Source organism: Erinaceus europaeus, chromosome 11, assembly GCF_950295315.1.
Source record: "Erinaceus europaeus chromosome 11, mEriEur2.1, whole genome shotgun sequence".
NCBI classification, from domain to species: Eukaryota; Metazoa; Chordata; class Mammalia; order Eulipotyphla; family Erinaceidae; genus Erinaceus; species Erinaceus europaeus.
The window spans coordinates 117,415,444-117,437,675 of record NC_080172.1 but is presented as its reverse complement, the minus strand read 5'-3'; positions in this window follow the sequence as shown (position 1 = coordinate 117,437,675).

Here is a 22,232-nt window from a genome sequence, read left to right as displayed (position 1 = left end):
TCCTATTCTCTATCCCTCTGGGAGCATGGACCCAGGGTCATTGTGGGATGCAGAAGGTAGAAGGTCTGGCTTCTGTAATTGCTTCCCCGCTGAACATGGGCGTTGACTGTTGGGTCCATACTCCCAGTCTGCCTCTCTCTTTCCCTAGTAGGGTGGGTCTCTGGGGAAGCTGAGCTCCAGGACACATTGGTGGGGTCTTCAATCCAGGGAAGCCTGGCCAGCATCCTGGTGGCATCTGGAACCTGGTGATTGAAAAGAGAGTTAACATACGAAGCCAAACAAATTGTTGAGCAATCATGGACCCAAAGCTTGGAATAGTGGAGAGGAAGTGTTAGGGGGGTACTCACTGCAAACTCTAGTGTACTTCTGCTTTCAGGTATATATTTTGCAGTAGTTTACGGATATGTGTGAACATATGCTCTCTCTCACAGAAACTGGTCTATATCTAGGTTATGGGACTTTATTAGAAAGTGAACCACCTGGGATGGAATTAGAGTATACTATGAAAGGAAAGGTCTCACCCGAGTAATGAAGCTGAAGGGTTGTCATTCCACACGTGAAGTCTCTGGACACAGTCTGAGGTGAAACATGTTGAGGTGGCCGTCATTGCATTGGTTAGGTTCTTGTATAGATTTTTAATGCATCTTGGGGAGTGCCTCAGAGTTGAACTGCAGGAAAGGCCTGAGAGGCAGGCCTCTGGGTGCCCAGGGTCCAGTCAGGGCCCTTGCTCTAGTCTGCACCATCGCTGGCTTTGGCCACTTGTAGTGGGCGCTTGTGGGAGGCAGCTTGGTCTGAGAAGCAGGTCAGCTCTGAGGCTTGCTGGCAAGTGGCCCTTGTGTGACCCAGCTTCCTCACGTGCCTGCAGAGTGCTACTTCGGCTGGGGGTTCAGCAGTAAATCTCAGGGCTTGCACATGCAAGGTCACAGGTTCAGGCCCCAGTACACACACTCCAGAGCAGTGCCTTGGCCCCCCTCCCCCCTTTTAAAAAATTATTTATTTATTTATTCCCTTTTTGTGCCCTTGTTGTTTTATTGTTGTAGTTTTTATTGCTGTCATCGTTGTGGGATAGGACAGAGAGAAATGGAGAGAGGAGGGGAAGACAGAGAGGGGGAGAGAAAGACAGACACCTGCAGACCTGCTTCACCGCCTGTGAAGCGACTCCCCTGCAGGTGGGGAGCCGGGGCCTCGAACTGGGGTCCTTACACCGGCCCTTGAGCTTAGTGCCACCTGCGCTTAACCCGCTGTGCTACCGCCCAAGTCCCCCTCCCCCCCCTTTTTTATGCCTCCAGGATTATCTCTGTGGTTCGGTGCTGGTACTACAAATCCACTGCTCCTGGTGACCATTATTTCCATCATATTGGATAGGACAGAGAGAAATTGAGAGAGGAGGGGGAGATGAGAGAGGGAGAGAGAGAGAGAGAGAGAGGGAGAGAGAGAGAGAGAGGGAGAGAGAGAGAGAGATCTGCAGACCTGCTTCACTGCTTGTGAAGAGACACCCCCACCCCACAGGTGGGGAGCAGGGGCTCAAACCTGGGTCCTTGTACTTCACACATGTGTGCTTATCTCGGTGCACCACTGCCAGTACCCCACCCCCATTTATCTAGCTCTTTCTTATTAGGTTATTAATTACAACTTTTAAAAGTAATCCTACTGGGTCTGTGAAATAGCTCTCTTGGATGGCATGCTGCTTTGCCATGTACATGACTCAGGTTCAAGCCTCGACTCCACCACATTAAAGAAAGCTTCGATGCTATGGTCTCCCCCTGTATCTTTTTCTATCTGAAAAAGTTCACCTGAAGAAAGAGAGGGAGAGAGCAAAGGAAGGAAGGAAGGAAGGAAGGAAGGAAGGAAGGAAGGAAGGAAGGAGAGAAAGAAAATAATTTCAGAGCGAGATCAGTGGTCTGAACTTTTGAGTGAAGGAGATGAGGCACTCGGGGGCAGAGCGGGGTTACCGCGTGCAGGCGAGCTCTGTGCTGACGGACAGCCCAGAGCTGGTGAGAAACCTACTTGGCGTTGCTTTGTCGTATGGGCGTCCCTGGTTCCAGCCTGGCCTCCACCATATGGAAGGAAGTTTTGCTGCTATAGTCTCTCTCCCTCTTTCTCTTCCTCTCTCTCCCTCTCTCTCTCTCTGTCTCTCAGTGAGTGAACAAATAAATAAATCTACTCCCCTTGCTGGAGTGGGACGTCCACAGGCAGCGCCTGACACCTGCACACTCCCAGCGAGCCCCGGTCAGTAAGTACACTGAGGATTCTGGTATTTCTCCCCTTTGTGATGTGTCTGTGCCCTTTCACTCAGGGTCCTGCCGGCAGCCCTTGCCTGCCCGCCTTGCTGTGTTCTCCCTTTCCTTCCTTCACCGTTTTGTGAGTGTTGTCTCGGTGACTCTTCTGATGACAAACGTCTTTGTTCCTCTTCTTTTCTTAAGACAGATTCAGAGGTTGGGAGGGAGAAGGGGAAGGAACTTCATGAGTGTCGAAGCAGGGCTGCAGGTGTCTCTCTTTCTCTCTCCCTCTCTATTTCCCCCATCTCTCTCAATTTCTCTCTGTCCTGTTCCATAAAATGAGAAAAAAAATTGATCAGAAGGAGTAGTGGATTCATAGTGCTGGCATCAAGCTCCAATAATTACCTTGGAGGAAAAGAAAGAGAGAAAGAAAGAAAGAAAGAAAAAGAAAGAAACCACAGCTCCAAAGCTTCGTCACTGTGGTGGGGACTGGGTTTGAACTTGGAACATATGCCCAAGTGAGCTATTTTGCTGTTCCAGCAAATTTATTTTTTAAGAAATATTTTGGTCATCTCTGAGGCTTCACTGCTCCAGGACGAATAATATATGTGTACAATGCTTATATTATATATTAATGTTATCACACACAATATATTATATAATGTATAATTATATAAGTGATGGGTGATATATAAATGACATGTAATATATAATCATAAAATAAATGTATCATATATGTAGCCTATTTAATAACTATGTATTTAATAACTATTTAATAACTATGTATTTAATGCCTATTTAATAACTATGTATTTAATAACTATTTAATAACTATGTATTTAATGCCTATTTAATAACTATGTATATATTTATATACATAGAGAAAGAAACAAAAACAAAAGGCAGAGATGGAGAAACAGAAACAAAAAAGTGAGAGAGACAGAGAGAGAGAGAGGAAGAGACCACAGCCCTGAGGATTCCTCCAGTGTGGTAGAGGCTGGGCTCAAACCCAGGTGACGTATATATTTCAAGGTAGAGCACTGTCTGACAGCCAGCGGGTCTCCAAACATCAGTGCAGCCCCAGGAACAGCCAATGGCTCCCTATCCCATATAAGAAAAAGACCCAACTCCTTTGGCATATAAAGCCCTTCTCCACAGGGCCGGGTGGTGGTGCACCTGGCTGAGAGCTCACATTACAGTGCTCAGGGACCCCACCTGCAGAGGGAAAACTCTGTGAGTGGTGAAGCAGGGTTGTGGCTGTCTCTCTGTCTCCCTCCCTCTCTGTCTTCCCCTTCCCTCTTGATTTCTGGCTGTTTCTACCCAATAAATAAAGATAAAAATAAATAAGTAAATACAAAAAAAGCAAACTCTTCTTCACAAATGACCCTCAGCCTCTCTGTCCAGTCTGGCTTTCACGCAGTCTCCTGCAGATGCCCCACTCCCCTGTCCTCCTCCACACACACACACGCACACACACGCAGTCCTGTTCCCGGGGTCCCATTAGTGTCTTTCCCATCGCATGCCTTCTCTCCCTCCTGCATGTTTTGTTCATCTCCTAGCATGAGTTTCACCATCCCTTTGTCTCCCCTCTCCAGGCCTTCACTTTTCTCGTCTGTTGAGTGCCCTTGGAGTTTTCATAAGAACCACATTGTCTTGAAGTCCAGTAAGGTCTTGGAAAAGGAGTGGCCACTATGGGTGCTGTGGCCTATGCTTGGAGCCCCTCGGATGGTCCATATGGCCCCCACCACGCCCTGCACACCCCTCCCGGCATTGCTGTTGCCTTTGGCACACGGCCCTCACCTGGGCTGCCGTGACCGGCCAGGAATTTCAAGCTGAATTTGATTTGACCTGTTCCGCGGGGCTGGCCCTAAACCAAACCATATTCCTGCCGAGACCCAGTGCCCAGAATCCCCCTGGGAGGCAGGGACACAGACTGGCTAGGCCATGGCCTGGGGTCCCATCGACCAAGCCCTTGCTCAGTGCAGACTCCTGAACTAATTCCATAATCCTGCCTCCTGCCCAGCCCCAATGGCTCGGGACGGCTCCCCGGCCTGCCCTGATCCCACTTTCTTGTTCAGCCTGGACCCGCGAGGCCCCTTGGCCCTTCACCCGCCCACACGAGGGCCCCACCCAGGTTCTGAAACTCATTTGTGTCCTGTGGTGGACCGCCAAGCACCCCCAGCCCCAGCCCCAGATCCCCCAGCCAGGTTCTGTAACAAGACCCAGATGTTCTGTCCTCAGAGCCCCTGGAATAATCCGTGACAGTTGGGGGGCCACAGGGGGCAGGAATGGCTGCAGGGGCTGCTGGGATACAGGATACAGTGACCAGGGTCAGTGGAGGGATGAATGCCCCCCACCCGGGGACTCTCCAGGGAGCCCACCCCTTCTCTCCTGAGACCGCCCTCATCTCCCCAGGTGAGGGTGCAAGTTCTTGCAGTCAATGGCTGTGCGGCCTTGGGTGAGTTGTGAACCTCTCTGGGCCTCCTCCTCTTCACCCACTAAACCAGCCAGGACCTCATAGCATTGCCCTAAGCCCACGGAGGTGAAGGGCAGATTTGGCCCAGAAGCCTGGCACTTTTCAAGATTACTGGGCAAACTGGCACTTTAGTAGGTGGGCAGCAGACTGGCAGCTTCTCTCTTGCTTCTGAAGGTGCTGGTTGCAGCCATGCAGAGGGAGGGCTGGCCTGTCTGTCCAGCTGGTCTCTGTCCCTCCTCCATCCACTGAGGAGTTCAAGACAGAGAGATGGGGGGCGTCTTGTCCTAGGTCTACCTCTAGGGCAGGTAAGCCCCTTCTTTTGTCTGAGTTTGATTCTCTTTTTTCCTTCCTTCCTTCCTTCCTTCCTTCCTTTCCCCCCTTTTTTTTCTTTTCTTTTTTTGCCTCCAGGATTATCGCTGGGGTTTGGTGCCAGCACTATGAATCCACTGCTCCTGGAGGCCGTTTCTTCCATTTTGTTGGATAGGACAGAGAGAAATGGAGAGAGGAGGGGGGATAGAGCAGGAGGAGAGAGAAAGACAGACACCTGCAGACCTGCTTCACTGCTTGTAAAGTGATCTCCCCATGCAGGTGGGGAGCCGGGGGCTCCAACTGGGATCCATGCGTGGGTCCTTGTGCTTAGTATTAGTGACCTTAACCTGGTGTGCCACCGCCCAACCCCTGATCTTGACTTTCCTAAGTGAAACATAAGGTCTCCTAGGGTTCTACCCAGAACACAGTAGAACCATCTGGTGAGTGAAACTTGTGCCTCCTCACCTCCCTGGCTATCTGGGAATAGCCTTTGTTCTACCTGTCTTTCCCAGCACCCCTGCTCAGGAGAAGAAAGACTCAGGAGGGGCCCTGGAGAAGCCAGCTGGCCTCCCCCTTCCTGTGTTAACACCCCGGGGTCGGATTGGTGTAAGCTCACTTGGACAGCACTTGCTTTGAGTTCCACCCAGCCCCCACTGCACTGAAGGATTCTTCAGTGATGGGCTCTCTCTCACCATTTGCCTCTATTTATAAAGTTTAAAAAATGAATAAAATGGGGGTTTAGCACAGCAGGTTAAGTGCACATGGCTCCCCACCTGCAGGGGGGGTCACTTCACAGGCAGTGAAGCAGGTCTGCAGGTGTCTGTCTTTCTCTCCCCCTCTCTGTCTTCCCCTCCTCTCTCCATTTCTCTCTGTCCTATCCACCATCAACAATAGCAATAACAACAATAATAACAAGGACAACAAAAATGGCCTCCAGGAGTAGTATATTCATAGTACAGGCACCTAGCCCCAGCGATAACCCTGGAGGAGAAAAAAATGAATAAAACAAATGATTGAACAGACCAATAAATAAGTAAAAAAAATACATAACGTGAGTGTGGAGATAGAGTGGGGGTTCTGTGGGCTGAAGACATCCCAACTTGAGTGGGAAGAAGTCCATCAAGTTCTGTCCTCTCTCTGGGCTTCAAAGCCCCTCCTCCTCCAGAAACTGAATGGTTGCTAGGGATACCTGAGGGGTTAGGCGCGTGCTAGCGTGCTAGCGTCTGAGGGAACCAGGTGTCCTGTTCTAGCCCCACTAGGGATTCCCACCAGGGTTCCCAGGAACGGGGCTAGAGCTGGGCCGCCATTAGAGAAATGAGTGCCTCGACCCAGAGCTCTCGCTGTGGGACCCCACAGCCCATGTCCCCACAAGCTTCCTCAACCTCTTGGCACTTCAATGTCTTTCTTTCTTTCTTTCTTTCTTTCTTTCTTTCTTTCTTTCTTTCTTTCTTTCTTTCTTTCTTTCTTTCTTTCTTTTTTAAAAAGGTTTATCTTTTCTTATCTTTATTTATTGGGTAGAGATAGCCAGGAATCAAGAGGGTAGGGAGAAAGAGGGAGAGAGTGACAGAGACAGAGAGACACCTGCAGACCTGCTTCACCACCTGTGAAGCTTCCCCCCTGCAGGTAGGGACGGGGGACTCAAACCCAGGCCCTTGGGCATTGTAACACCTGCGCTCAACCAGGTGCGCCACCCCCTGGCCCCGCACTTCAATCTCTCATCTTTAAAGTGGAGATAATAATAGCATATCTAGGATCTATGCAAGAATTAAAAATGCCTTCTCGACTCAACTGTATTCAACACCAGGGTTACCGCTGTGGCTTTTTTTTTTTTTATCGGACAGAGAGAAATTAAGTGGGGGGATACAAAGAGAGAGAGAGAGAGAGAGAGAGACCTACAGCAGGCCCCCCTCTCTTTTTTTTTTCTTTCTTCCTTCTTTCTTTCCTTCCTTTCTTTATTTTTCCTTTATTGGGGGGTTAATATTTTACATTTGACAGTAAATACAATAGTTTTTACATGTATAACATTTATCAGTTTTCCACGTAATAATATACCCCCCACCAGGTCCTCTGTCATCTTTTTCCAGGACCTGTACTTCCCTTACAGTGGTGCTGGGGATTGAACCTGGGAACTCGGAGCCTCAGGCAGGGGAGTCTTTTGCATAGACACAGCTCCCCAGCCCCAGATGTGCTTTTAAAAAATATTTTTTATTTTATTTTGTTGCCCTTGTTTTATTGTTGTAGTTATTGTTGTTGTTGTTATTGATGTCATCATTGTTGGATAGGACAGAGAGAAATGGAGAGAGGAGGGGAAGACAGAGAGGGGGAGAGAAAGACAGACACCTGCAGACCTGCTTCACCGCCTGGGAAGGGACTCCCCTGTAGGTGGGGAGCCGGGGGCTCAAACCGGGTTCCTTATGCCGGTCCTTGTGCTTTGCTCCATGTGCGCCTAACCCGCTGCGCTACTGCCCAACTCCCCCCAGATGTATTTTTAAAATAACAATAGTGTTGATGCCTTAGAGGAATGCTGGTTTGGTATGGGCTATGTAGGGTAGTTTGCCCACCTGAACACCTGGATATGGATACTCACAGCTCCTTCCCGCTTCCTAGAAAGCTTGCAGAAATATGTGCATGTCATTGACATTAGATCAGCCCTTCATTCTGGGTGGAAACATAGAGGCCTCAAGATGCCAAGGGGGCCTGACAAGCCATGGGGGGAGTTTTACAGAACCATGGGCAGACTCTGACCTCCTGAGTAGGTGCCCTTATTCTATTTTTTCTTTTTTTTCTTATTCAAAGAATTTTTCTTTTTTAAATTTTACTAATGATTAATACTGATTTACAAAATTACAAGATAATGGGGGTACAACTCCACACCATTCCCCCATCAGAGTTGTGTGTTACCAGTCCCTCCACTGGAAGCTTCAGCAATTCTCCCAAGGTCACAGAAATGGGTGGACTATTATTTCTACAATTACCTATTTTTATATATATTTGCCCATTTTTTCCCCCTATGGTCCCATATTCTCTTTCTTTCCAAGTCACAGATACACCTATAACCACTTAGGAATATCACTCCCTTTTTCCTCTTTTCTCTTCAGGTCCTGATGAAGTTGAAGTTCAGAGCCCTCTGGGCATCTTCCCCTGACATTTCTCCCTCTCTGGGAGCATGGACCCAAATTCTTTATGGGGAGCAGAAGGTGGGAGTTCTGGCTTCTGTCATTGCTTCTCTGTTGGACATGGGTGTTGGCCGGTGGATCCACACCCCCAGCCTGTGTCTGTCTGTCCCTAGCGGGGCAGGGCTGCCCCTGATAGCACCTACCTGCCCAGTGCCCAGCTGTCCCCTGGCCCTGCTATGACCAGGCTACCATGGCAGCTTGGTAATCAATCCTACTGTCTATACTTGGAATCAGTGAATTCTGCCTTAGAATAAAGCTGACCATGTACATGCCAGGCTCAGCCTGCTAGCTGTGGACATGTCTTTGGTTCCTAAACCACTTCTTATTCAACTATAACTTCATATTGAGAAAATAAATAGTTGGGAAAGGAAGGTCATCTGGTCTACCTAGAGCACATAGGTATAGCAGTTTTTAAGAATCAGAGCATCTGGGTTCAGATTCCAGCTCTGTCACTTCTGAAGCAAACTCAGGCAAGTGAAACAACCTCTCTGAGACTCACTTTTCCTTCCTTCCTTCCTTTCTTTCTTTCTTTCTTTCTTTCTTTCTTTCTTTCTTTCTTTCTTTCTTTCTTTCTTTTTTTCCTCCAGGGTCATTGCTGGGACTCAGTGCCTGCACCATGAATCCACTGCTCCTGGAGGCCATTTTTTTCCCTTTTGTTGCCCTTGTTGTTGTAGGCTTGTTGTGGTTATTATTGTTATTGTTGATGTTGTTCATTGTTGGATAGGACAGAGAGAAATAGAGAGAAGATAGGAAGACAGAGAGGAGGAGATAAAGACAGACACCTGCAGACCTGCTTCATTGCCTGTGACTCCCCTGCAGGTGGGGAGCCGGGGGCTCGAACTGGGATCCTTACACAGGTCCTTGCACTCTGTGCTCCATGTGCTTAACCCTCTGCGCTACTGCCTGAACCCCTCTTTTTTTTAATTTATTTTATTTTATTTATTTATTCCCTTTTGTTGCCCTTATTGTTTTATTGTTGTTGTCGTTGTTGGATAGTGTTGGTATGCATGAGACCCTTTCTGTTTCATTTGGTTTAAATCCCCCCTGCTTAACACTATTCTATTTACATAATCACTTCATTCTATTTACATAACCACTGTTAACAAGTTCCACCCTCCCTCCAGGGCATTTGTGGTTCAGTGATAGGATTCTCGCCTAATCTGCCCCCTCCTTGTCACACTCTGATTTTTACCAGTCACTTTTCTCTCCACCCTCTCTATGTCACATCCTGTTTCCACCCTACTTGGCAAGTATATATAAAGACAGCATTGTGAGTTTTACTGTACCTTGAGTTTAGCTTAGCTCGTCTTAGATTGGGCTGCATCCTGCATGAATAAAGAGATACTGCCTACAGCTCAACCATAAATCCCTGGTCGTCTGTTACCCACCTGTGAAGCCAGCCCGGCGAAAACAACATAACCGGTTGAAAACAACATATGGCACCAGAACAGGGACTGAAATAAGCCCTGAAACAGAGACCGGCATCAACGTGGGACCCTACCCACCCATCGTCCAGATAAGTAAACTTGGCTACCCATCCACCATGGGTTGCCTTTCTACTTATGAAGAGGTTTGCCAAAGCCTCTACTGTTTCATCATGAGACAGTTAGTCTGTCTCTGGAACATTTTACTCTGGGCCACATTTCGGTTCCCTGACCGGGAACTTTGGTTTCTTATGACCGAGATCATAGAGCTTGGGAGATGCACGGAGATTTCTCCTTGGACTTTCTGGATTCCCTCTCCCATGTTTCCTGAGGAAAAGGACTACATTTTGCTCTGGGCCACAATTTGGTTCTTTATGACCGTGATCGTAGACCTTGGGATATGCATGGAGATTTCTACTGGGACTTTCTGGACTTCTTCTCGAATGTTTCCCATGAAGAAGGACTATTCTAATTTGAAGAACATTCTCGAGTACCCTGGCAGTTCCCAAGTATGGAGACACGTGGTTAGTTCTACTCTCCTGATTGGATTCTTTCTTCGATGGGAAGACACTTTTAAAAATGGGTGCCTGAAGCAATCCAGCAGGAACAGTCAGAAGCAGCCTAAATGGAATTTTGAGGAGCTTTTTGGACTAGGACGCCCTCCGGAGATTCTTAATCTAATCCTACATGTTGAGATCTTGATAATCTGGTTCAAGTTGCGTTTCATAAGAGAATGATTTGAATGACTGAATTTTTGTTTAACATTGACTTAAAAAAAATGCTGGACGCAGCCATGATTTCTAGAGACATCCAGAAACAATCCAAAAAATTGTTTTTTCCTCCTTTGATTTCTTTTTTTATCTTGGCATAAATCTGAAATGTTTAATCCTCAAAATGGTATGAGTTATGGGTGGGGCAGATAGTGCAATGATTATGTTAATTATTCTCATGCCTGAGGCTTTTAACCGTGGTTCTTCTGTTTACCTTTCCACATTTTATTGAGTTTAAACTGTTTTAACAACCTTGAAATGATACTAGAAAAGACTTCCAATTATAATAGAGTTATCAATTATAGTAAACTTCTAATCTGCTACAAGTTTTGTTTGACAAGTAAGTGAATTTCAGCTGTCAAGTCTTCACATGAAAAAGCATCTACTCAAATGGAATTCCTGGAAATCCATTTGGATCCTGTTTTCTGACATCACCCACAAGATGGAATGACTACAATACACCCCTGCAAACCAATGATGAGACCTGGCTCGACCTGAAGAAACAGATTCACAGACTCCAAAGATCACTCTCTACAGAAAAGCAGAATTCTGGTGGCCGACATTCCCCATCGAGACAGACGTGCAGCGTTTCATCCTCTGGCATTTTCTTCTGTGGTCATCTACTTTGGACTGACACCTCCATCAGACTTACTGGTACACGCTGCTGTGTTTCTCAAAGACTAACTTCAGCCAATTGCCTTGAGACTTTATAGACCATGTCCCCTCACCTGCAGGCTCTTCCCCAGAGGTAGAAAACTCCCCCTCCTTATTAGGTTATGCCCACAGAGGCATGAAGCGCCCCAAGAGGCAAGAGATGCCCACAGAGGCAGGAAACACCCTTTGAGGCAAGAGATGCTCCCAGAGGCATGAAGCGTTCCCAGAGGCAAGAAATGCCCTTTCGCCTGCTAGGCCTTGCCCTTTGAGGCAAAAAACATTCCCCTTGACATCACACTGGTTATTGCTGCTCGCCTATTTTGTTTTCCATGTCTTATGCCAGTTCTTTTAAAAGCGCCTGTACGATATAGGTTTCTGTTCACCCCACAATGGCCATTAGTTAAAAAGAAAGGGGAAATTGTTGGTATGCATGAGACCCTTTCTGTTTCATTTGGTTTAAATCCCCCCTGCTTAACACTATTCTATTTACATAACCACTTCATTCTATTTACATAACCACTGTTAACAAGTTCCACCCTCCCTCCAGGACATTTGTGGTTCAGTGATAGGATTCTCGCCTAATCTGCCCCCTCCTTGTCACACTCTGATTTTTACCAGTCACTTTTCTCTCCACCCTCTCTATGTCACATCCTGTTTCCACCCTACTTGGCAAGTATATATAAAGACAGCATTGTGAGTTTTACTGTACCTTGAGTTTAGCTTAGCTCGTCTTAGATTGGGCTGCGTCCTGCATGAATAAAGAGATACTGCCTACAGCTCAACCATAAGTCCCTGGTCGTCTGTTACCCGCCTGTGAAGCCAGCCCGGAGAAAACAACATAACCCGTCGAAAACAACAGGATAGGACAGAGAGAAATGGAGAGAGGAGGGGAAGACAGAGAGGGGGAGAGAAAGACAGACACCTGCAGACCTGCTTCACCGCCTGGGAAGTGACTCCCCTGCAGGTGGGGAGCCGGGGGCTCAAACCAGGATCCTTATGCCGGTCCTTGTGCTTTGCTCCACCTGCGCTTAACTCGCTGCGCTACCACCCGACTCCCTTCTTTTTTCTTTTTTACCAGAGCACTGCTCAGCTCTGGCTTACGGTGGTTCTGGGGTTTGAACCTGGATCTTTGGTGCCTCAGACGTGAAAGTCTTTTTGCAGAACCATTATACTGCCTTGCCAGCCCCTCAGTTTTTCCATTTGTTAACTGATGTTCACAGAAACTTCTTTTTTTTTTTTTCTTTTTCTTTTTTTCTTTTTTAACCAGAGCACTGTTCAGCTCTGGCTTATGGTGGTGAGGGGGATTGAACCTGGGACTTTGGTGCCTCAGGCATGAGAGTCTGTTTGCATAACCATTATGCTATCTACCCTCCATTGTCATGTGGTCTAAATGATATAAGGACCCTTAGCACAGAGGGTCTGTAACAGAGTTGCTGCCTAATAAGCAGTGTGATAAGGACAGTGATTTGTCATTAATACTAATTAATAATAATAATAACCTTTCCTTACTGCTGCAACTTCCATCCTCTCCCTCTCTCCCTGGATGCTCACACATTCTCTTTTGTTGTTGTTGTTATCTATATTAACCACAAAAACTTGACTTTATTCCAAATGCCAGTAAGCTTCTAAGCAATAGACATTTTGAGATATTCTTGGTGAACTGAAAGGCCTTTAATTTACTTATTTTTATTAGTGATTTGATATTGATTTACAAAATTATAAGATAATAGGATCTAATTTCATATGGTTTCTAACACCAGAGTTTGTGTTCTCCATTGGAAACTGTAGTAGCTTTCCCAAGGTCACCAGTGTGGACTGGCTCTGTAACTATCCAGCCATCTGTCTATCTATCTATCTATCTATCTATCTATCTATCTATCTATCTATCTATCTATCATCTATCCATAATCTATCATCTATGTATCTATCATCTACCTATCTATCCATCCATTTATTATCTATCCATCCATCAATCTATCATCTTTTTATCTATCTACCTATCCATCTATCCACCTATCTATCCATCCATCTATCTATCTATCTATCTATCTATCATCTACCTATCTATCCACCTACCCATCTATCCATCTATCTACACACATTTCTCCCCATTCTTTCACTAGTCCTGCCTTTACTTCCCTTCTTAGTCACCCTTACACCTAAAAGTCTGAAAGACTTTTTTTAAATTAATTTTTTGTGGGTGATATGATAATAGTAAATTAATTTTTTCTTATTAGTGATTTAATAACTATTGACAAAATTATAGGGTAAGAGGGCTACAATTTCACACAGTTCCCATAACCAGAGTTCCATGCCCCATCCCCTCCACTGGAAGCTTCCTTATTCTTTCTCCCTCTGGGAGTCTGGACCAAAATCCTTTATGGGGAGCAGAAGGTGGGAGTTCTGGCTTCTGTCATTGCTTCTCCACTGGACATGGGTGTTGGCAGGTGGTCCCACACCCCCAGCCTGTGTCTGTCTGTCCCTAGTGGGGCAGGGCTCTGGGGAGGTGAGGTTCTTGGACACATTGGTGAGGTCGTCTGCCCAGGGAAGTCAGGTTGGCATCATGGTAGCATCTACAACTTGGTGGCTAAAAAGCATTATGATATAAAGCAGGACAAATTATTTAATAATCAGGAAGCTAAAAGTAGGAATAGAGCAGATAAAATTAGGGGTCTTCATGTGGGAAGAAGCTAGGACATTCATTTTAGGTATATTCCAAGGGGCCCATGACTTTACTAATTTTTGCCTGAGTCCAATAACTAACATGCAGGTGGGCTAAAAGTATTGTCTGGGAAGGTGGTATCAGAGTTGAAATAGGCCTAGAAAGCTGGATCAGGGCAGAGATTAGCTCCAAAATATGAGGAAAGTCTATAAATACCATTAACTGTAAGCCCATCAATCCAATCCAGGACCCATATCTATTCACATTCAGCACAGGAGCCTGTGTGACCTCTGGGCCCCTCTGTCAGTCTGAGCTCACAGTCCATGGTCACAGCTGGGAACATTCTAGGCTGCATCTGTTTCAGGACCCGTCTTCCGCGAGTGGTAGAGTAGGCTGACCAGCCTCCCTTCAGAGAGCGGGGAGTCCCTACCATTGAAGCTCTACTTTTAAGTTCCTTAAAGCTGGAGGCTGGAAGTCACAGCAGGAGAGGGACAGTTCCAAAGCTGCCAGAGATGTTCTCAAGGTTAATCCTCACAGCCTCCAAGTGGGAGAGGTACCATTATTTATTCAGAGAAGGGCAACTGAGACAGAGAGACCCAATAATTTGATCCAGGTCAGAGAGTCAACAAGAGATGGTGATGAGGTCTGAGCTCTTGATGCCATCTGCTAGGACAACCCATTGTGCTTTCTGAATCAGGGTATTCCTCTGGTGGTGCGCAGATGGACTAAGAGGGGAGGAAATGGCCGTGTTCACGGAGTCCCTCGGAAGGGTCTATGGAGTTCTCTGCAGATAGACAGCTGGGAGATGTGGCCACGGGCCTGGGGTCGCTCTGATAATGTCCTTTGCTGTTCTAGACGACTGGATTATTTCCTCCAGAGAATGGTGAGTGTGCCTCTTTGACATGAGCTGTCAGTAAAAGCAACAGATTGAAGTGAGTGCTTTTAAAAAAACAAAAATGAACTGGATATGCAAGTGCAAGGGGTCCCAAGCTGTTCATCTGTGATCATGACTTCTCCTCAGGCTTCGCTGACATTGGAAGGACCTCATCCTCTAGCCGAACTGAAGTGGACTTGGCTAGACCAGCCCAGAAGACGGTGAGGGAGAGCCAGAATTACCTGCGAGGAGGGGAGGCTCCTGTGCAGTGCCTGTGCGTGAAGCCAGGCCCTACAGACATCAGCTGGGAGACAGGGAGTGGGGGAGACTGCGGTGCAGACCAGAGGGCAGGGGGCAGGAGGCTCAGAGTCAAGTGAGGGGTCTCAAGCCTTTTCACAGACCCGCCCCGGACTTCAGACCAAAGTGACGGTGTTGGAGATGGCGGGCTTACACTCACAGGGGAGAAGTGGATTAGTGTGGGCATGACCTTTGTCAAAGTCACCCAACTTGGAAAGTGAAGACCCACCGGCAAGCTCCTCCGTCCATCCCCGCTGAATCCCCAAGATCTTTCTCTCGCCCGCAGGGCAGGAGCAAACCGCAGACGGTGGCTCTTCATCTTTTCGTCTTGAGCCATAAAGAGACAACAGAATGGAGAAATAATTAAAAAATAAGAGCGGAGGGTGACCAGGGGCGGGGGAGAGGCAGGGTGAGGGGAGGGGAGGTGGGAAAGCGGTTTCCAGAGGAGAGAGTTGGAGGGTTGGAGTGGCTGGTGGTGAGATAACCAACAGATGCGATTCTTCAGATAAGCGTAGCAATTTAGATAAATCCCAGGCTTCAGAGCTGGTTGCCTGCGTCCCCCTCTCCTCCGTCTGCCTTTTTTCAATTTTATCTCTGCGCCAAGGGAGGGGGACGAGGAGGAGGGCAGGGGACTCTGAGGGTGAGGAGCTGGGGGGAGAGGGGGGCCAACTTCATCTTTGGAGACTTCGGCTTTCTCTTTTTAATGTGTTTTTCCCAGAAGGTGGGAAATGCCAACACACACTCGGAGACCTAGAAGGCGGCCTATGTTTTTTAAAAAGCGGCGGACAAAAATCAAAATATTTGAAAATGTATTTCATGGTAATTATGTCATATTTCATGGGCTGGTGCCACTACTGAAAGAGAGGCTGAATGCCTTAATTTGTATAGAAATTGTAATCATTTGTTCATTTCAAGGTGAAAATTGCATTTTTTAATTTAAATTGTATCCTGCATGATAGTCTATTATCTAGTAAAATTGTCTCCATGTCTGAATGCCTTATATGCAGCTGCAATGCTTGTTACAAATCCACTTATATTCATAAAAGCAGGTGGACATCTCAGGAAATGGAAGCCGGTGTGTGTGTGTGTGCGTGTGCGTGTGCGTGTGCGTGTGTGTGTGTGGTGGGGGGGCTTCTCTGCCAGTCTCTCACACCTGCTTTCTGGGGCCCTTCTGTAACCACCCCCCCACCAACTTGCCTTTTCCAGATCTGCTTAACAAGTGGTAATTAGTCGGCCTAGACAAGGGAGCTGCAGTGTGGCAGAAGTGTTGGCCAGAGTCAGAGCCTACCGGCTTCTGTTACCACTTTGCCCTGTGCCTCTGGGCGTGCTGTAGCCATGGTTCCCCGCTCTGGGACTCGGTTTCCTTCTTCCATACCAACATCTGAAAAGTCAGAAGCTTTGCTTCCTTGGGCTCTGGAATCTGGCTGTTTGACTATGTATTTAGTTTTTTTTTTTTTTGCCACAGACTAGCTGTGTGATCTTATATGAATTGCCTAGCCTCTCTGGGGCTTAGTTTTCTCATCTTTAAAATGGGGTAGCATCAAAAAACCCACTTCATCCTGTTGTTGCCAGCCAGCTGCAATTAGTGAGACAGAGGGGGTGTCTCTCACCTACGGTACCTGCTGGCTCAGAGAGGTTTCTGCCTTTCTTAATGAGTGAAAAATGAAAGAGCAACATATTCTCACATGAAATTCAAATGTGCATGCCCATAGCATTTTATTTATCTTTATTTTTTTGTGTGTGTCTTGAGGGTTATTGCTGGGGCTCGGTGCCAGCACTACAAATCCACCTCTCCTGGAGGCCATTTTTCCCATTTTATTGGATAGAACAGAGAAATTGAGAGGGGAGGGGGAGATAGAGAGGGAGAGAGAAAAAGACACACCTGCAGATCTGCTTCACTACCTGCGAAGAGCTCCCCCTGTGAGTGGGGAGCCAGGGCTCGAACCTGGGTCCTTGTGCTGAGTACTATGTGCACTTAACTGGTTGCACCTTCTCTTTCCTGGTCCCCTTCCATAGCATTTTGCAAAAGAAAAAATAACCATACTATATTTGTACCACACATCAGAGCTGAGCATCGGTGGCAGGCCACGTTGCCCACAAACCCTAAAATACTCACTCCCTGGTCCTCTCCAGAAGAGGTTTTCCAGCCCTGAAATAGCACGTGAGCTCAGCTTAGTGTCTGGCATGACGTGAGCATCATGAGCAGAGTGGGGCGTCAGCCACCAGCGCTAACGCAGAAGCCACCATCTGCCCAACTCGTGCTTGGCACGTGCTGGCCAGATATCCAAAATTTATTTACGGACGGGGCTGGGGGAGAGGCTATATTTGGAGACTTTGTTTTCCCAGAGGAATCTTATCTAGAGTGTTCTTGTAAAGTCTGTATTTCTTGACATTCTGGACTGTGAACAGAGCTCTGGACCAGGGCTAGGTGCTACAATGGGTCTTTGTTTCCCCTCTCTGTGTGGACCCCTTCCAGCAAAGGGGGCATCTGGGTGCCCCTTGCCATGGGTGCAGGGATGATATGTCTCCAGCATAAGACAGCTGCCTGACTGCTGATGTCTGCCTCTCTGTCCTTCTAGGATCGCTTCTTTGGCCACTGTAGGATCTTATTTAGAAACCCACCACACATCTTTTAGTCCAACTCATCCATCCATCCATCCATCCATCCATCCATCCATCCATCCATCCATCCATCCATCCATCCATCCATGCATCCAATTGTCTAACAACTTCTAATCATCTCCTATGTCCCAGGCACTGTCTGAGCAGGCTCTATCACTGGTCTTCTTATTTTCAGCCTCCTTTTCAGCAAAGGATGAAGAAATTTGCCTTTAGGGGCCAGGCGGTGGTGCATCTGGTTAAGTGCGCGTGCGCGCGCGCGCACACACACACACACGCACACACACACACACACACACACACACATCATAGTGCACTAGGACCCCAGTTCAAGCCCTGGTCCCCACTTTTGGGAGAAAGCTTCACGAATGGTGAAACAGGGCTGCATATATCTCTCTCTCTCTCCCTATCTCCCCCCTCTCAATTCCTTTCTGTCTCTAAACAATAGTACATAAATTAAAATATAAAAAAGGAAAAACTAAAAACAGTTGAAAACTAAGAGAGAGAAAAGAAGGGTCATCTCCAAGGCGTGATCAGTGCCCTAAGCATCACCTGACTATGCTGTCACCCTGATTTCAGCATTCCAGCCTCTAAAAATGGGAGAAAATAAGTGTCTGCTGTGTAAGCCCCTCAGTGCATGGTGGTTTGACATAGTAGCACCAGCAGACTCAGACACCGGGTTCTCACCCCACCCCCACCCCTACCCCGGGTGTGTTTTCTGATCATCAGCGTGTCTGCAGCCTGGAAGCTTTCGTGCAGGGAGAGTGAGAGCCGGGGCATGGACCACGCTGCAGTGTTACAGCAACGCCTGCTCTCCACTCCCAAGGTCCGGCTTTAGTAGGTCTGGGAGGACTTCTGGGTTTTATTGCATTTCCCCAAAACACCTGTTTCTTTTTTTGCTACTCGAGTTATTGCTGGGGATTAGTACCTGCTCTAGACTCCACTGCTCCTGGTAGCCATTTTTCCTTTTTCTTTTTTCTTTCTGTTTCTGATAGAGACTGGAAGAAATAGAGAGGGTGAGAGGAGAGGAAAAGGAGGGGAGCACTGTCCCGCTGCTTGCGAAGCTCTCCTGCTGCAGGTGGAGGCTGGGGGCTTGAACACGGGTCCTCAGGCACGTGCTGTACTGGATGCCTCACCCAGCGCCTCACTGAGTCCCTCTCACCCAGCCCTGTGTGATTCTGTCTCCAGGGGTCAGCCCTCCCAGCATGAAACCACCACCCCCTCTTCCCATCCGCACAGGGGAAGCAGGCAGGTGTCAAGGGGGCAGAGTCCACAGGATAACTGCCTCCACACTCACCACCCAGAATTCCTGAAGGGCTCCCCCGTGCCAATTCCTGGGAGTCTGGGAACACTGGGGCCATCCAGCTGGGGTGATCCTTGGCTCGGTGCTGTGAAGCCAAGGCTTCCTGCTAGTACAACGCCCCCAGGGCCACTGTCCTCACTCAGGAGGGTCTCGTGTTGGTTGGACAGACGGCAAGAAGAGTCTGCACTCAGAAGCCTTCCGGGCAACCTGCCCGGTGCTCTGCACACATATCTGTGGCCCACCTGTGGAGTGCTCCTCAAGACGCCAGTCTCTCCCGCTCTTCCTCTTGTCCCTGCTGCTTCTTCTCAGGTCCCCCTGTGCTGCTGTTGCTGTGGCTTCACCAGTCTGGGCTGCTTTTGTTCAGACCGAGTATATTTTTACTGACTGCACTGTCCCATGAGCTGTTTGTCTGACTCTCCCTCCCTCCCCCCTTTATTTTGTTGGCTACCAGAATTATTGCTGGGGCTCAATGCCTTTATAATTCCTTCACTCCCAGCAGACTCTTTCTCTCTCTTTAGAACGTGAGAGACATAGAGGGAGACAGAGATACAGAGAGGGAGAGAGAGACAGAGAGAGGAATGACCTGAGAGCCCTGCTCCACACCTTATGAAGATTCTTCCCCCGCACTGTGGCGTCTAGGGCCTTGAACCTGGGTCCTTGAGCTGGTGGAGTGTGATGTGGTGGACTGTGATCTCTACTGAACCATCTCCCAGCCCCTTGTCTATGCTTTAAACTCCAGAGGCTAGAGGACCCCACAGCACATACTTGGCTCCCGGGTTCTAGCTCACTCACTCCTTATGTGAGGCCAAGCAAACTTCCGGTGCCACCTCCAAGTTCTCCCCCCCCCCCAGCATTCTTTGCTTTTTCTTTATTGGGAAATTAATGTTTTACATTTAACAGCAAATACAATAGTTTGCACATGCATAATATTTTCCAGTTTTCCATATAAAAATACAGCCCCCACTAGGTCCTCTGTCATCTTTTTTAGACCTGTACTCCCCCCCCCCACCCACCCCAGAGTCTCTTACTTTGGTTCAATACACCAATTCCATCGACATTCTTTAAGTACAGAATTTGGGGGCTATTGCCTAAATGTCCTGAGGGAGTTCCCTCAGGGGTCCTCAATTCTTTTTTAAAAAATATTTTTAGTTTGCTTTTTATTATCTTTATGTATTGGATAGGAGACAGCCAGAAATCTAGAGGGAAGGGGGGATAGAGAGGGAGAGAGACAGAGAGACACATGCAGCCCTGCTTCACCACTTGTGAAGCTTTCCCCCTGCAGGTGGGGACGGGGGCTTGAACCCGGGTCCTTGTGCCCTGTAACAGACCAGAGTGTGCTCACACAGGTGCGCCACCATCCAGACCCAGCATCCTCAGCTCTTATACGGTGAAGCCAGACTATGAAGTTTCTGCCCCACCGCCAGGTAGGCCTGCTCCTGGTCACGTGCACAAGTATAATACGCAAGGACCAGGGTTCCAGCCCCCGGCCCCCAGCTGCAGGGAGAGCTCCACAAGTGATAAAACAGGGCTGCAGGTGTCTCGCCCTCTCTCGGTCTCCCCACTCAACCTCTCTCTCTGTCTCCATCCAAATAAGTAAATGAAACACTTAGGAAAAAGGAATTTTCAGCCCCCCTGTCCACTGGCTTCTGTTGAGTCTTCCGCTTGCTGCCGGTCTCAGCATCCAGCCACCGTGAGGACCGCAGGCCCGGCGTGACCCCTCAGCAGCAGAGTCTGCTGCTTCTCGGCCGGTGGGCCTGGGCCTGTCTCCTCGTCTCTTGTCTTCATTGTCACCTGGGCACGACCACCACTGTCACCAGGCCGTGTAAGTGCTGTGGTCCATGGGCTCCCCTGACTGGGGTCCCGTCTACCCACAGGCACAAAGCAAGCAAGCAAACAGAACAGTCTGCCCCCCACTCAGCAGCTGGCCAAGATTTGCCCAGCATCAGTCAGGCCACATCACTGCAGCCCACCTGTGATGCTCACTCACACCAAAGTCACACTTTAGCCCTTTGTCAAGGTCCCCAAGGCCTTCTGTTATTTGACCTCTCCCTATATGTCCCTCCAGTTCCCTACCTCAGGTGAGTGAATGACTGAAGAAATGGGTGAGTGGATCTGGAATGAATGAATTGAGGCATGAGGCATGGACTGGTTATTCTAGAAACTTGGTCTTCTGTGGATCTCAGAGAAAAAGAGAGAGAAAGAGAGGGAGAAAGAGAGAGAGATGCAGGTCTCTCTCTCCCTCTCTATCTCTTCCCTCCTCAATTTCTCTCTGTCCTATCAAATAAAAGAAAGAGAAAAAGTAAAATAAAATAAAATGGCCACTGGGAGCAGTGGATAACTCTGCTGGGGGGAGAAAAAAGACAGAGGGTGGGTAGCATAAAGGTTCTATAAAGAGACTTTCATGCCTGAGGCTCTGAATTCCCAGGTTCAATCCCCAGCACCAACACCACCACCATAAACAAGAGCTGAGCAGGGCTCTGGTGAGAGAGAGAGAGACAGAGAGACAGAGAAGCAGTTTTGGAGGAGACAGAGACAGAGAGAGAGACACAGAGAGAGAGATGAGAGAAGCAATTTTGGAGGAGACAGAGACAGAGAGAGAGACAGAGAGAGAGAGATGAGAGAAGCAGTTTTGGAGGAGACAGAGACAGAGAGAGAGACAGAGAGAGACAGAGAGAGAGAGATGAGAGAAGCAGTTTTGGAGGAGACAGAGAGAGAGACAGAGAGAGAGATGAGAGAAGCAGTTTTGGAGGAGACAGAGAGAGAGACAGAGAGAGAGAGATGAGAGAAGCAGTTTTGGAGGAGACAGAGACAGAGAGAGAGACAGAGAGAGAGATGAGAGAAGCAGTTTTGGAGGAGACAGAGACAGAGAGAGAGATGAGAGAAGCAGTTTTAGAGGAGACAGAGACAGAGAGAGAGACAGAGAGAGAGATGAGAGAAGCAGTTTTGGAGGAGTTACGTCCTATGTCAAGGTCACAGAGTGGTGACTGAGAAGGCTGGGATTTCACCTCCCTCCATCATGTTCCATCCACAGCCCAACATAACCATGTTGCTTCTACCTGGAAGGGGATGTGACACCCCCTCTCCCATTGGCCTCTGGGTTGAGGCCAGTGGTATATCTAGCAGGGCTGTTGGATCTCCCTCCTGAGCACATATATGCTGGGGGCTGGGGGTCAGGATCCATCATTCTGCACACTACTTATTTATTTATTTATTTATTTATTTATTTATTTTCCCTCCAGGGTTATTTCTGGGGCTCGGTGCCTGCACTATGAATCCACTGCTCCTGGAGGCCACTTTTTCCCTTTTGTTGTTTATCATTGTTGTTATTATTGTTGTTGTTATTGCTGTGACAGAGAGAAATGGAGAGAGGAGGGGAAGACAGAGAGGCGGAGAGAAAAACAGACACCTGCAGACCTGCTTCACTGCCTGTGAAATGACTCCCCTGCAGG